At 47.5% G+C, this 16,478-nt stretch overlaps 1 protein-coding gene and 1 pseudogene across 5 annotated transcripts in view; one reads left to right on the forward strand and one right to left on the reverse strand.

Annotated features, from left to right (window-relative positions):
* Positions 1-4,695, reverse strand: part of LOC108388808 (serine/threonine-protein kinase TAO1 pseudogene) — a 27,447-nt pseudogene extending 22,752 nt beyond the window's left edge.
* A 5,803-nt stretch (positions 4,696-10,498) lies between these two features.
* The window catches only part of SUN1 (Sad1 and UNC84 domain containing 1), a 65,129-nt gene continuing 59,149 nt past the window's right edge, over positions 10,499-16,478 (forward strand). For 4 of the 5 annotated variants that reach the window (XM_073214892.1, XM_073214894.1, XM_073214895.1 and 1 more), the window contains exon 1: positions 10,499-10,685. The gene's annotated coding sequence lies outside the window, so the exon portion shown is untranslated. Of the gene's footprint in view, positions 10,690-16,478 lie in introns of all 5 variants that reach the window. The other variant, XM_073214893.1, reaches the window with a different exon arrangement.

Genomic DNA, 16,478 nt, shown 5'->3' on the forward strand with positions numbered 1-16,478 from the left:
CGCACTGCCCCTTCATCCCTCTGCAGCCGAGGAAAGGAAAGCATCCTTGAAAAGAGTTTGGAACTGAAATGTTGATAAGACATACGTTATTTATTTGCCAGTGTAGAACTGATTGTGTCAGATGTCACCAACCGTGACACTTACAGTCCATCAGGTGATGTATGCAAACCCACAAGAAAACTGTTCTTCCAGCTGTTTTCACCTTTATTTCAGCAAAGGAGTTTCAAACTGTCTTCTGGATTTCTGTGAAGATTTTAGTGAAACTGCAGAAAACGTAAAGCATTGTTCAATGAAAAGGGCAGTTTTCAAAAGGAAATGTCGGATATAATCCATTTGAATTGCAAAAATAAAGAAGTGCGTCAGCTAATACTCTAAAATATGAAAGGTAGTTATCTTTTATGGGTTGCTGTAGTGATGTTTTGAAGCTGTGTTCATTTATTTACCCTTTCATGCTATCTTTTGTTTTTTCAAAAAAAGTTTTTACAACGTATCTGTATTGCTTGTGAAATGGAAAAATAATTAGAATTTAGAAACAGCTGGTTTCTAGAATTTAGAAACCCTGACAGCTACTTTCTCATAGCGCCCCCAACTCCCAGCAGGCTGTCTCCTTGACGCTCTGCTTGGGACTCAGCTCTCAGCAGTGCTGTCTGGAAACTTGGCACACTTTGATGGCATTGGCTTCTGCTTTCTCTCTCCTCCAGCCCTTCCCAAGGCTGTCAGGCAGCTGTCCCTGGGCTAGTGAGACTCACCTCACCCTGGAGTGGTGCTCCTCCCCAGAACAGAGGGCAGCCTTCCTTCTCACCCATTAGGTTCCAGGGCCACTGTTTTCAAGCTTCCTGTCTCCCTCCGAACAGGTCAAAGCCCCTAAGCAGGTGGAAATTATAATCAGTGGGAGGATTTAATCCATAAGGAGAGCACAGGGGAGGCTGCTTTCCATATGGCCCACAAAACTGTGGTAAAATACACATAACATAAAATTCACCATCTTAACCATTTTTAAGGTTATGGCTCCTTGGTATTCAGCACATTCACATTGTGGTGCAACCATCACCATTATTCATCTCCAGAACTTTCCAACTTTCCAAAATGAAACTCTGTCCCCGATAATGATTCACCGCTTCCCTTCTCCTGCCCCTGGCCCCACCCCCCGACTCTCTGCTTCTATGAATGTGACTCTCCAGGGACCTGACACGAGTGGAATCAACAGAATTTGTCCTCATGTGACTGGCTTGCCTCACTCAGCATCATGTCCTCAGGGTTCATGCATGCCATGGCATGTGGCAGAATACCTTTCCATTTTAGGGCTGAGTAATACTTCACTGTGTAGATGGACCCCGTTCTGTCATTCGTTCTTTCCTCAGCGGACACTAGGGTTGCTTCTCTGTCTTAGCTGTTGGGAATCATACTGCTGTGAACATGGGTATGCAAGCATCTCTTTGAAATCCTGCCTTCAATTCCTTTGGGTGCAGACCCTGAAGTGGGATTGCTGGATCGCATGCTAATCCTGTTTAATTATTTTGTGGAACCGCCAGAGTGTTTTCCACAGTGCAAGGTGCTGTTTTACATTCTCATGAAATGGTAAATTTTATGTTGTGTGAATTTCACCTCAATTAAGAGAAAACAATGTGGGGCCAGGGTTTACTCAAGGCCGCGGTAAGGACTTGGGCTTTTCCTCTAGGGACCTGGGAGCCACTGGCGGTGGTACGTGGAGAGGTCACATGACCCCAAAGGCGGGGGCGAGGAGACTCGTTGGGAGGCTCAGCTGGTGATCTGAGCAGAGACTGACGGTGTCCTGGGTCTCGGTTATAACTGCAGAGGGGGTGGGACATTCTTGAAAGACAGAGCCACAGCATTCCTGATGCACAGGAGCGTAGAGCCCCTCCGTACCGAAGAGCCCAAGGGTCCCAAGAAGAGGTGGGCGGAGGGCCTCCTCTGCATCCGGAGCTCAGGGATGGTCCGGTCCACAGATGCGAATCTGGGCTGGGGCTTTAGAGAACCAGAGGTCATGGGTTTCTTCAGCAAGAGTTATTTCAGTGGGTGGTAAGGGGGTTGCAACAGAGGAAGAAAGGGAAGTAGAGAAAGAAGGGGCACAAGGCAGCTCTTTCAAGGAGAGAAATGAGGAGTCCAAGGGGGAGATTGGGGGGTCTGGTTCTTGGGGTGCAAACTATTTTGCTCAGCAAAGAATTGAGGGGCAGTGTCGCTCAGCAGGTGTTAACTAGTGACCCCCAAAGGATGTGTCCACCAGAACCTCAAATGTGACCTCATTTGGAATAGGGGTGTTCGCAGAGCTAATTAGGTACAGATCTCCAGACGAGGTCATCCTTGATTACAGGGGGCCCTAAAGCCAATAACGAGTGACCATTTAAGAGAGGGAGAAGGAAGGAAGAGACACACAGAGTTGTGGGGACCTGGCAGAGACGGAGATAGCAATGGAGCGAGGTGGCCATGAGCTGAGGAATGGCGGGAGCCAACAGCAGCTGGGTGACAAGGAGGCTGGAGCCCATCTGGCCCCACCACTTAACACCAGCCACCTGAGAAGGGCCAGTGCTCACGAAGCTCCCACAGCTCCTGCCTGTGGCCTTGAGGGCTGGGGGGTGAGTGAAACAGAGGCAGACGTCCTTGTCGACGGTGAGCATGTCCCCACAGGGATCTCTGGATTCTGGATGTTGGGAAGGCTGGCAGAGCAGGGCCCACCAAGAGTTCTGTCATCCCTTCTGGGACTCCCTACGGTCATGCACCCTGACCCACGCCAGGGCCTGGGAGCCACTGCTGCCACGGGGTATGACCATAGACAGTGAAGCCGACAAGTCCTTTGTAGGTGACCCCCCCCGCCCCCCGCCCCACACAGGAAGAACCAGAAGCAAGCAGAGGAGACCCAGCACGAGGAGAAGCTGGTATTGGCCTGGGAGAAGGGGTCCTGCTGAGCCCTCTCGGGGCTGTGCTGGGCACTTTCCTTTACCCGGTTCTCTGCTGGCCCTGCCTGTGCCCCATGCTGGTGCCCAGATGGAGAGGCACAAAGCCTCGGCTCAGATTCCTGAGCTGATCCTTCCTTCTCCTCTCTCAGGCATCAGGTTCTGTTTATAACTGAAAGACAGAGCCTGCTGCCAAATTGGAGGCGTGAGCTCATGGAGAAAAAAGTGGTGTCACCCTGGGGGCTCAGCAGAACGGCTTTGCTGCCTTCTACCTGCTTCCCAGGCCTGAAGACAGCAAGTGAGTGAGACGCAGCCCCTGCTACTGAGGCTCTGCCCCCCTGGCCTCTGCTCTGCTGCCAGGCTTTGGCATGGCTGCTGCCTCAGTTTCCCCAGATGTGAATCCAGTACAATGCTGCTCCATGTTGATCAGCAGCAGTGGGAAGCCAGGAACCTTGGGGACAGAAGTTTTGGAAGTGCAGCATGTCACCCATTCCCCACAGGCAGAGGAATGCAGACCCAGGCTGTGCTCCCAGGCAAAGTCCCCAGACCCTCCTGCCTCATCCCTCCCTTCACATGCTCCTCGGAGGCCTTGAGAGCCACTACGGTGAGAGATGGAGGCCAAGGTTCTCGGGGGCAAGGCCCTGGCGCTTGGATGTCCACCTCAAGTGAGAAACTCTGGGTACAGAGCTGGCAAAACCATCTGTCAAAATCTTTCCCCAAAATAGATATGACGGTGTAAACAATAGATTGAATTCAAGGTTTTAACAAAAATTTAAAGGCCATCAAAACTAATGCTTTTAAAAATAAAAATAAAAATAAAAATAAAAATGCATATATCCAAACTATTCTTGAGAGAAAAGTGAGAAGTAGATAATAAAACCAAGAACTACACCTATGAGAAACATCCACACCAAGGCCTGTATGGGAATGTTTATAGAGGCTTTACCCCTGATAGCCCCAAACTGGAAATAACCTGTGTCCAGTGACTAGTGCAAGGCTCTGCAAACTCTGGCCCCCAGCCTGTGCAGCCAGCTGCCTATTTGTGTAAGTAAAGCTTTATTGAAACGCAGCTGGGTGCATGTGGTATCTGTGGCCCACAAACCCTAATGTTTGCCAATCCTTGAACTAGCGAGTGGATAAACAGTCTGTGTTCATCCATGGAATCCTACTCAGCTATAAAAAGGAACAACACGGATGAACCCCCTCAAGCTGGCAGCTGAGCACAAGAGCCAGTCTCAAAAAGCTGCATACTGTCTGACCCATTTATGACCTTCTGGAAAAGGTATAACTATGGAAACAGAAGACAAATTAGGAGTAGGGGAGGAGTAGAGGAGGGGAATGTCTGTGAAGGGGCCTTGGGGGATGGAGACGTGTGTATCCTGACTGTGATGCTTGGTACAATCATATGCATTGGTCAGAACACAGTGAAGTGCATACTTTATAAGAGTGAATATTACTGTGTGCCACTTATACTTGAATCAAAACATCTGGGAACAAAGCATTTTCACTACACGGTGCAGTCCCTAGTGCATGAACAGAAAACTCACACAGCAATGTTTCTACTCCCCATAAATCTTGTACCTGATTCAGGAATGAGGTCACTCTGGAGCATCCTCTGAAGAAACCTTCCAGGGGACTGAGACAGTGCAAAAGGCGGGCTCAGGGCCTCTGGCCAGGCAGGGAAAGTGGGAGACCTCACCTGCCCAATTCCAGATGCTGTGCCCATGGCAGATTCCAGAGCCTGGTGCCGCAGCACAGGAAGGTTGGCCCCCACATGAGCCATGCTCCCAGAAGCCCTCACCTTTAGGCTCATGACACCCTTGAGCATCACCCGCCTGGTGTGTGGGAGTCTATGGTGGCGCCTCAGGGGCTGCAGAGTGGTGGGGTTTGGGAGGCAAGCTGCCCACCTGCCTCCAGGCCAGCCATCACAGGCCCTGAGCCTGTCCTGTCTCGAGCAGGCTTTGGCCTCGGACTGTGGTCTCTGCTCCCTGAGCTGACCCTCTGCTGCCTTCTGACTTCTTCCTAAGTACCAGGACACAGCTGACAGGCAGATTCCATACTATCAGCACTCTATAGCAACAGACATTACTTCCTGACTGCCTCCAGGGGGCCAGAAGCTGCCCACACCTTGACTCCAACCCTCTCAAGGGCCCTACAAGGCAGACATTAGTGATCCTGCTATATGGGAGGCAGTTGGGGCTCAGAGAGGCTAAGGGCTTGGTTAGTGTCACACAGCTCCAGCTGGTGGACTCAGTGTGTGAGGCCTGAGCTCCCCATTTTCCCACTGAACCCTTTGGGGGAAAATAACACAATATACCATCTTCCATCCTTAATACCTATTATTTTATTCCACACCCATGGGTTAAGGCAGTATAAAAAGGAATCTCTGCTTTTTTTGGTTAAGTGACATGAAGTTATTTTGAAAAATTATTTTTAGTTCCAAAACATGGGAAAGTAGTAAAGTTTAAGTATGTTGGTTCTCTGCCTTGAATCTCTAAATCAGATGTGTTCTTCTTCATTAACTCTGTGATACATATATTTGTAAAGAAATCATACTGTATTCATTCAGGTGATACATAAGTTTACCCAGCCCAATTTATAACTATATAATACATGTAGGTATCTATATGCTATGTAAATATATAGTTTGTGTGCACCATACATATTTAGTCATGCTTTAATAAGAAATATTTTGAATATGAAAGAATAATTCTACTGTAAAACATAACCGCATTACATCAGTCGCTCATCACAGAGATAATTCGTTCCTGTCTCTGTTGCTCTGTGACTGAGAAGCTGTACTTCGGGGTGACGGCTCGGAGCGGCGGCGTCTCAAGTCCACCAACTCCCGCAGGCTGCGGGGTTCAGTAGGCCCGCATCTCGGGCTCGGACCTCCTGTCGGGTGCTCGGATCCGGTCCTGCCCCAGCAGAGCGGCGGGCGGGCGATACTCGCGTGCGCCTGAGCCGCTGGGCCGGGCCGCTGGGCCCGCGGAAGGCCGGGCCGCGAGCGCCTGCCTCCTGCGGGGAGCAGGCCGGAGCTGAGCCGGGAGCAGGGGCTTAGCTCTGTGCATCACCCGTCTATCACCTACCTGTCTATCCATCTGCTATCTATCACCTATCTAAGCCTACCAGCAATCTACCCACCACCTACCTGACCCCTGCCCACCTGTCCATCTTCTATCACCTAGCTCTACCAATCCCCTCAATCTCTGTACTGTCCCCGACCCCCAGGCGGCGCTAACCCCTCCCCCAGGCGCGCTGTCATCACTGACCCCTCCTGCGGCTCATTTCTTCTCCCGCCGTTTCCCACCCCATCACCTCCCCCTTCCCACAGACAGCTGCATCGTGTGGGTGGCGAGTATCTTTCTAGCTTAACGCGTCCTTGTGGAATAGGCATCAGGGTTTGGGTGATCGCCTAGATGGCATCATGCTGTGAGTAGGGTGACGGTGTATATTATTATCCTGGGGCCTCCAGGGAAACAGCCCACGGGAGGTATTTGTATGTGCACGACACAACCACACATGGGATAGTTATACTGATGAATAGCGGAGATATTTACATATATGATGTTGTATCATATATATGAGATATATACATAGAGAAGATATTTTATGTCCAAGAAATTGGCTCACACAATCATGGAGGCTGAGAGCTGGAGGTGGGGAGAGCCAAGGGTGCCAAGTTCTGTCCAGCCCCAAGTCCAAGAACAGCAGGCCAATGTCCCAGCTCAAAGACAGTCTGAGGAAAATTGTCTCTTCCTCTGACTGTATTCTATTCAGACCTTTAGTGGATTGGATGAGGCCCACCCATGCTGAGGTGGGCCATTTGCCGGCCCCAACTCCCCCATCGAGTGTGCACCTCATCCAGAACGCCCTCCCATACATACCCAGAGTCACATTTGAACAACTGGGCCCCATGGTCAATCAGGTTGACACATGGGGTTCACCCGCATTCCGTCTCTCCTGGGTGTCTGGTGCACCTGTCTCCCTGGGAGTCCACCTGCAGATGTGGAGTTGTGTCCCCTCCCTGCCCCACTGGGAGGGTGTGTTCCTCCACACAGTGATAGGGTAGGCACCTCACATCCCCTCCTGTGGGCTTGGGGCAGGTTTGTGAGGTTGTGGGGTGCCAGTTATCCACTTGGACTCACCTTCATTTGCACTGCCCTGACAGCCCGTAAGCTTAAGCGTCTCTTTATATTCTTATGCGTTTAGGCTTCTCTGCCCGCGGTTAGCCTTTTCCTTTGCCCATTTTTCCACTGCATTCCTGTCTTTTTCTTATTGGATGTGCAGGACCTTCTCAATTATTTAAGCAGTGGCACCCACCTGTTAAACGTGGCAGGTATCTTTTGATCTGTTGTCTGGCTGCTGGCTTGCCCGTGGTATGTTTCTTAAGCAGACATCTTTCACTTTGATGTAATCAGATCCACCAATGTTTCACTGTACAGTTTGTGCTTTTGAGGTTTTGCTTAAGAAACCCTTCCCCACTACTGGGAACAAAAAAGTCTCCTTCGTTATCTTCCTTAGACACAGGAGTGTTTTCATTTAGGTTTTCATTCATATGGAACAGTTTTATTTAAAAATAAAATTTCAACAAGAAAACATGACAAAATATTAGTGGCTGTTAATTTGGGATGGTGGAATCAAGATGCATATTATACTTTTCTCTATTTGCCATTTCTAAACGTTTAAATCTTGTAAAAATATAGAGTTCATTGGGCAAAATATGGACATTACATAACAAAAGGAAAATAATCTATGATGTCCCTACTTGGCTAGAATCACTAACATTTTTCTGTGCAGGGTGTGTTTGTGTGTGATTATGCATGTATGCACATCATCGGAATCCTCTGGCTCATAGACTTTTCAGCCGGCAGCTGGTCATTTTCTGGGTGCATTCCATGCTTCATCTCTGTATCGAGGTGACACATAAGTCTCTGTTTTCTTTTTCAAGAAGAACTAGCTTTGTTCTTGGAGTTGTCTCCCTTCCCATTAGACATCAGTTTCCAGGACAAGTTCCCTTACCGTGATCGTCCCCACTGACTGAGAATTCTTATTTTTCCAGTCGGTAACCAGGGCCCACATAATCTGTTGCTTTACATGGGGGATGAAAGCCTAGTGGCCCCTAATGCCACCTCAGGGCATGTCACCCTGTCACCTGTGCCATCAGGCCTTCCCTGAGCACCTCATTTAAACAGGCAGCCCTGTCCCACATCCTAAGTCCTAAGTTTTGCTTCACAAAACACTCAAGGTAGGAAAGCAAGGTACAGGCTTTTATTTAGAGACAAAGTGAAAGGACAGAGCTGCCAGCTCACACCAGGAGGGGACAAGAGTCCGTGGTGGTGCGTTGTCCAGGGAGTTTTATACGGAGTTGAGGATTTTTCCAGAACATGATAAAAAGCTTAGGGGTGTGGACTTACTAAGTGGTCTCAGGATATTTACAATTACCTTGATACAAGTAACTTCCTGCTCTGTTGATTTCTCCCTGAGATACCAGCATCTTGGTCTGGGGGCATATGAAACAAGGCCACCTGCTCAGCCCCCAAGCTGAGGCATTGTTTCCTAAAGAGTAAGTTAAGTGCAATCGTATCTTTAAGGTGGAATCCTTCTTGCCTTTTACTGTGTCAGGGCTGGGCTTGCCTGCTAAATTAGTTTGCCCAGTTTGCAAAATCACTTCTGAAGGAGGCAAGACAGCACATAGGCCTGGGCCTTTTAGCATGTTAAAGTGAATCTTACACATGATTATAAATGATTAGCATAAAATAAACGTGCTACTCTTCTTTATCTGGGGTATACCAACTGATCTCACTGAAGAATGACTCTAGAGCTGAAAGTTCAACACAGAGTTTTAAGTAGGGGGTTTCCTTGCATGTAGTTACATTGCTCTGACTGCAAATACCCTGCCTTGCTTTTTTTCTGGAGGCCCTCACCTTACTCTGACTACACCCACAGTCACTGTCTCACTAGGACCTAGAGCAGCTATGGGGCTATGGGGCTAGGTGGATTCATTCAAACCAACTCCCTGATACAAACCAGTTCCAGCCAGTTCAGTCCAGTGCATATCAGTACCAAGCAGTTGAATCCAGGTGAAGCTTCCACAGACTAGATGGAAGCCATTCAGGGTGGCTGCAGTCCCAGGAGGGAAGAATTCTGGTAGGGGGCCTGCCCCAGCCCCTGCATCCCCTGGGCCAGCACTGGCGGGTGGTGGGTCTACAGGGCTTCAGCCTTTATCCTGCTGTTGTTGACTCCCACAGGCGGAGGATACCCAGGACAGCAGAGAGTGGGCTCTGCCACACTAGGTGGCTGGGTTGAGGGTTGTCTGCGCTTGCTCCTCACTGCTCCTCAGTCCCTTGGAGCACAAGAAGTCTCATCTGCTTCTCTCTCCTCTCTGGAGAGTGTTCGAAGTCCTTTCGTTTCACTGCTTTCCACCAGGATGTTTTCATTTTCCTCCTCTGCCCAGCTTCCCCTGCCTGTTCACCCTTAATTCTTCCTCTGCAAATCTTGGGTGGGGGTTTATTTGCGAGATCCCTCAGAACAGTGTAGATGTCCTTTCATTATCTGGCACCTACTGGGGTCCCACTAAGCCCACAGAATCTTGTCTCTCCCTTGGGCCCTTTGGCATGTATGTTCCTTGTTGCTGGTGACCTTTTTTTTTCAGCTGACCTTGGTCACTTCATAATTACAGGGAGGAAGGTTGGTTCTGTGGTTTGTCTTCAATAGGGAACCCTTACCCAGATGTCTCTGTCAACACCCACTGGAAGAAATAACTAATCCACCAATTAAATTTTAATTTTCTAGTAGCTGCATTAAAAAAAGCAAAAAGGAACAGATGGGATTAACTTTATATTTATTTGGCCCATATATCCGAAATATTATAAGAACACATAAGCATTATTTAAAAATATTAGTTTGGCATTTTACGTTCACAGTACTCGGCCAGGCTATCCGTTACCCCCTCCATAGTCACACGTGGCCGGTGGCTGCTGTGCCTCGTTCGGTAACCACTTGCACTCAGGTCGCGGCACCTGCAGGAGTGAGCCCAAGGCTCAGCGCACGGGGGCTGGCGCGGGCGGGGACGCAGGGAGGGAGGGATGCTGTGGACGGGCAGCTGACGCCCAGCCGACGTCGCAGCACCTGGGTTTACAAACACAGTCACGAGCACGAACCGTGCGACCCACGAGTGCCGGAGGGTGGGGTCTCCTTGAGTGGGGCAAGCCTGGGGGAACGGCGAAGGTAGCACCCTCGAGCTCTTCGGGGCCCAACAGCCTCCGCTGGGGAGCCCGTCTCTCACGGAGGGTGAGGCCACCGTAGCTCCCCAGTGCACTTGCTGTCGGTTGGGACGCGACTGCCCCGCGCCGTCCCCAGCGGGCTCCGGAGGAAGGGGTGGGAAGGGCTGATACAGGGCGGGACGGGTTTGGGGGAGGGGCGCCGAGGACCGGCAGGGACCAGGGCGGCCCGGCTGCAGGCCCTCCCCACTCGGGCACGTACGGTCGCGTCTTCCCGCGGCCGCGCGCCGCCTAGGAGCTCCTCCTGTTTTCCCGCCCCACTCCACTGCCTCAGCTCGCGATTGGCCAGGCCTCTGGGTGGGCCGCTTCCCTATTGGCAGAGGAACTTCAGGTGGTGAGTCCGGGATTGGTGAATGTCTGCGTTGCTCCCGCCCCTACTACCGCCGAGGCGCGCGATTGGCTGGCGCCGGCATTGTGGGCCTAGTCTAGGCACCCCGAACTAGGCCTTGGGTAGAGGCGGTGGCGGTGGCAGAGGCAGCGGTGGTGTAAGGCAGGTGAACTCGGAGGCGGGGGTCCGGTCGGGTGGGAGTCGGGGTGAGGTGGCGTGGGGTGGGGCTCGGGGGCCCCTCGCGGGGCGGCGGGAACCGGCGAACCGCGGGCCCCGCCTGGGCAGCCAACGGCCGCTTCACCTTCTCTTCTCAGCTCGAGCGTCTCTCCCCCGGGTCCCTCTTCGACCCCGCGCCCTCTTTTCAGTTCGAGTGCCCCAACCCCGGGTCCCTCTCCGGCCCCGCGCCCCCTTCCCGACCCTGCGCCCCCTCCTCAACTCGAGCGCCTCCTTCCCAGCCTACCCGGGCCCCGCGCCCCCTCCACAGCTGGAGCGCCCCTCCCCCGGGCCCCTCTTCGACCCCGCGCCCCCTCCTCAGCTCGAGCGTCCCCGTTGCGGGCGGGGTGGTGGGGAAGAGGTGGTGCTCGCCCCCTGCCCGCCCTCAGTCCGGCGCCCCCGCCGCGCAGAGGAGGGTCCCAGGCGCGGCCTTCCTGGAACCGGGACGGGGGCGGTCGGGCTCGGGATGCGCCTCTGCCCACCTGCCCACCGGGCGCCCTCATGCCGCCGTCTCGCGGGGTCCGCACGGCAACCGGTCGCCCGGAGACCGCGTTTGCCCAGACTTTACCAGCCTGGGGCACGTGGGGAGGGGGCTCAAGGCCTTCTGTGCGCCCCTCGCAGCTCCGGGCGGAGGCCCGACCTGCTCTAACTCCGGGCTGAAAAAACTTGGTAATGTCGCGGGATTGCTCTGTTGTCCTCTCAGCTTCTAGCGTTGCTGTGAAGAGTGTGCCGCCCTAATTAATCCTTTGCATGCCGTCTGTTTTTACTCCCTGAGTCTTCAGTGCTCAGAAACGTGTGTTTTGGTCTCTTTTCATCCATTTCGTTGGGTGCTTCATTGTTCCTTTAAGTTTGGAAACTCGTGGTTAGTTTAGTTTTGGGGGAATTTTCTCATTATATTCATTGACTATTTCCTTTTTATTTTCTCTCTGCGTTTTGGAAATACTATTATTTGGACAGTGGACTTCTTGGACTGGTTTTCTATTTTTTCTTTAACCTTTATCTCTCCCCCTTTCCATCTTAGTCTTTTTGTTTCACTTTCTAGGGTATATTCTCAATCTTTTGTTCTAACATCTGTTCAGCATTTTGTTTTGACCACAATATTTTAAATTGCCTAGAGCCTTTTTTATTGTTTTTTTCCTCCAAAATTTAGCAACATGTTCTTATTTCATGAAGGTCTGTCTTTCCTGAAATGTCCGGGATCTCTGTTGAACACATCTGAGAGTGGGACCCTGCCCCGTCTTTTGGGAGTTCTTGTGCACCTGTGTTGGGTGTTAAGCCACGTTGGGTTTCCTTGAGGAACTCTCAGTGTCATTATCTTTAGGTCCTTTTATTGGGCTTTCCGGCCTCCTGCCTCATTTTAGAAGTTGGGTAGGACTGTATGGTTTGGGCTTTCAACAATAAGGAAATGCTCACCTACCCCCTTCTCAGGAAGGCATCCCAAAACTCCACTATTCCTCTTAACTCTAAATAACGCTTGGTTTTATCCTCCAGTATTTTTTGGTGGGGGAGGGCAAGAAGGAGTTCAGTGCCATGCAATGAGGTAGCTAATTTTTGTGTGTTTTTTGTGGCAGAATACATAGCATAAAATTAACCATTTGTAACCTGTATAGCTTAGTGGTGTTATGTTTACCACCATCTAGTCCCAGAACCTTATCTCCCTAATGGAAACGAACCAATTAGCAGTCAGTCCTCATTACCCACTGCTCTTAGCAAGCACTAATCTGCTCTCTGTGAATTTGCCTAATTGGGATTGTTTACATAAATGGATTCATACGAAAGGTGACCTTTTGTGTCTGAGCTCTTCCACTTAGCATAATACTTTGTAGTAGCATGTGTCAGAACTTTTTTTTTATGACCATAATATTCCATTGTAGGAATATATCAAAGTTTGCTTATCCATTCATCTGTTAGTGGACATTTGAGTTGTTTACACTTTTTGTCTATTATGAATAATGTTGTTGTGAATATTTGCATAGAAGCATTTGAGTACCCGTTTTCAGTTCTTTCTGGTATACACATTGGAGTGTAATTGCTGGGTCATATGGTAGCTCTGTATTCAACTTACAGATGAACCACCAAACCATTTTCCACTGTGACTGCACCATTTTACGTGCCCACCAGCAATGTTTGAATATTCCAATTTCTCTACATCCTCTCCAACACATGATATTCCCTTTTTTTTGTAATTATGGCCGTCCTAGTGGGTGTGAAGTAGTATCTCATTTTTGTTTGCTTTTCCTTAATAACTAATGACTGAGTATCTTCATGGCCTTGTTAGCCATTTGTATATCTTTAGAGAAATGTCTATTCAGGTCCTTTGCCCATTTTTTAAGTTGGGTTGTCTTTTGGTTGCATTGTAAGATGATTTGCATATACTTTCTTCCATTGTTTGGGTTTTCTCTTCATTTCTGATAGTGTCCTTTGATGCACAAACATTTTAATTTTGATGAAGCCCAATTTTTTTGTTGTCATTGCTCGTTCTTTTGGTGTATCTAAGAAACCATTGTGAAATCAAGGTCTTGAAGATTTGTTTTTACCTCAGAGTTTTATAGTTTCAGTTCTTACATTTAGGCTTTGTATCCACTTTGAGTTAATTTTTGTGTAAGGTATAAGGATCCACCTTCATTCTTTTGCATGTGATGTCCAGTTGTCCCAGCACCATTGTTGAAGAGACAATTCTTTCCCTATTGAATGTTCTTGGCACCCCAGTAGAGAATCAGTTGACCATAAATGGTTTATTTCTGGGCTCTCAAGTCTGTTCTGTTTGTAAGTCTAACCTTATGCTACACTGTTTTGTAGTAAGTTCTGAAATTGGGAAATGTGAGTCCTCCAAATTCAGTCTTACAAGATTATTTTTGGCTATTTGGAATCCATTGTAGATCCATATGAATTTAAGGATTAGCTTTATCATATCTGCAAAAAAGGCCACTGGGGTTTTGACAGAGATTGTGTTGACTGTGTAGATCATTTAGGCAGTACTGTCATGTTAACAATGTTGTCTTCTAGCCTATTAACAGGGAATGTCTTTCTCTTTAGGTCTTTAATTTTTTTCAGTGGTGTTTTGTAATTTTCAGTGTACCAGTTATTTTGCACTTCCTTGGTTAAATTTATTCTTGTTTGTTGTTTTTGATGCTATTGTAAGAGTAATTTTAATTCTTAATTTCATTTTCAGATTGTTCATTGCTAGTGTATAGAAATATGTGTGGTATTGTGTGTTGATCTTGTATCCTGTAGTTTTACTTGAATTTGTTCATGAGCTCTAACAGTTTTTTGTGATTTCTTTCTTTTTTAACTGAAGGATAGTTGACATATAGTATTATATTAGTTTCAGGTGTACAACATATTGACTCCATATTTATGTACATTATGAAGTTGTCACCGTGACAGATCTAGCCACTATCACACACAAAGGTGTTACCTATCATTAACTGTGTTCCTATGCCATGCACAGCATCCATAGATCTTATTTTATAAGTGGAAGCCTGTACCTTTTAATCACTTTCCCCCATTTTCCTCATTCCCTGCTCCGGCAACCATCAGATTGTTCTCTTAATCTTTGAGTCTGATTCTGTTCTGTTTGCTCTCTGTCCCCTAGATCATACACATAAGCAAAATCACACAGTATTCGTCTTTCTCTGACTTATTTCACTCAGCATAACATCCTCTAAGTCCATCCATGTTATTGCAAATGGCAAAATTTCATTTTTTTTATGGCTAAATAATATTCTATTGTATACATACACTACATTATCATTATCCATTCATCTACTGATGGGCACTTAGGTTGCTTCCATATATTGGCTATTTTAAGTAATGCTCTACTGATGCATGTATCTTTTAAAATTAATGTTTTCACTTTCTTTGGATAAATACCCACAAGTGGAATTGCTAGATCATATGGTAGTTCTATTTTTAATTTTTTGAGGAAACTCTGTACTGCTTTTCATAGTGACTGTACCATTTTGCATTCAGAGTGCACAAAGGTTCCCATTTCTCCATGTTCTCACCAACACTTGTAATTTCTTGTCTTTTTGGTAATAGCATTTTAACCAGTGTGAGTTGATATTTCATTGTGGTTTTGATTTGCATTTCCCTGATTAGGATTTTCTATATATGATATCTTGCCATCTGTGATTAGAATTAGTATTACTTCTTCATTTCCAATTTGATGCCTTTTATTTTTTCCTTGCCTAATTGCTCTGGCTAGAACGTCTAATACCATCTTGAGATAGCCTTGGTGAAAACAGACATCCTTTTCTTCCTGATCTAACGGGAAAACTTTCCGTCTTCCACCGCTGGATGCAATGTTAGCTGTGAGGTTTAGTAAATGCCCTTTTTCAGGTTGAGGAAGTTCTCTTCTATTCCTAGTTTGATCAGTGTTTTTATCATCAAAGAGTGTTGGATTTTAACAAATTTTTTTCCTCCACTGATTGAGATGATCATATTGTTTTCCCTAACTGCTTCTTAAACAGTCTTTCAGCATTCTATTCCGGCTGTGTTTTGGTTGCGTCCTACACTCTGACTCCTAAACATACAGAGATGCCATGCTCTTGGCCTTTGGGGGTTTGGTGATGAAAATTGGATTATTTCTCAGTGTTCCTTCTTGTAAGCTTATGATTCAGCTTTTTCTTGCCTCAGTTTTCATTCATCCATTTGATTTCTAGCTTCTAAATTCTCGTTATTGTCTTTTCTCACTTTTGTTTTGTTCTCATGTATGTATATCTTAAAAAATCCCCTTTTAAGAGGGGTCTGTGGAAGAGAGTGAAGCTAACATCTATTTTCAGTACACCATTTTTAACTGAAAATTCCCAGGTGACCTATTTTCAAACACTAGCTGGCATTTGATGGAGTGTCTATGCATAACCATTGTTTTCTGGTCCTGATTTTGTGATCAAATGGTCTCCAGGTTCCAAAACATAAACCCAGTTTGAATTTGCTTACAGTGAATGTCAGGTAACAGTTTTGGTAGACATGGTGACAAAGGATGAAAGCATCCTTCAGCATTGCAACTCCTGCCCTTACCTAAATATTCAAGGGAAGGCAAGAGTCCAGGGAATTCCAGTGCATTTTGTGGGGCCCACTGCTGATTCAGGCTAGGTGGTCCCGAACACATCTGAGTTCAGAGTACATGGAATAGGACAGTGATGGTGGCCAAGCATAAGCTGTGTCAGATCTGCTCGCTGCACGTCTCTTCAGGGTCCTGGCTGCTCATTGCTGCTCACAGATTTGGCAGTATTACTCAGTTGATTAAAAAGACTCTTTAATTTTCTTCCTTCCTTGCTTCCTAAACTTGGAACTCATTTCTCTTGGTCTGCTTACCCAACCTGGTTTGCAGATAGAGGCCAGACATGCTGGCTCTGTGTTTGAAACTGTTTACTCCCATTGGGCCAAAGTAAACTGACAGGAGTGACAGATGAAAAATACATGATGTTGCTGCTGATAATAGCTATTTGTTATAATCATGTACTATACTTAACTACTTCAATAAGTAATCTGTAATTTATTAGTGAATGTTTTTGAATAATATCTGATTAAGTATGCTTGTTATTTTGGTGCGTTGTTTTTCATTTAGTCGCATAGGGGCATTCAGTGAATGGTCGTGGACTACAAGTGTTAGTTGAGGAGATAAGGACTATGTGACAGGCTTTTTGACATTTGTGCAGAATAAAACTGCAGGTCCCAGACTGAAGTAATCAAGTGCAGATCAGTGATTCCCAGAGGGGACTGAGAAGGCTCACCTGG

This window comes from Manis javanica, chromosome 10 (genome assembly GCF_040802235.1).
Source record: "Manis javanica isolate MJ-LG chromosome 10, MJ_LKY, whole genome shotgun sequence".
NCBI classification, from domain to species: Eukaryota; Metazoa; Chordata; class Mammalia; order Pholidota; family Manidae; genus Manis; species Manis javanica.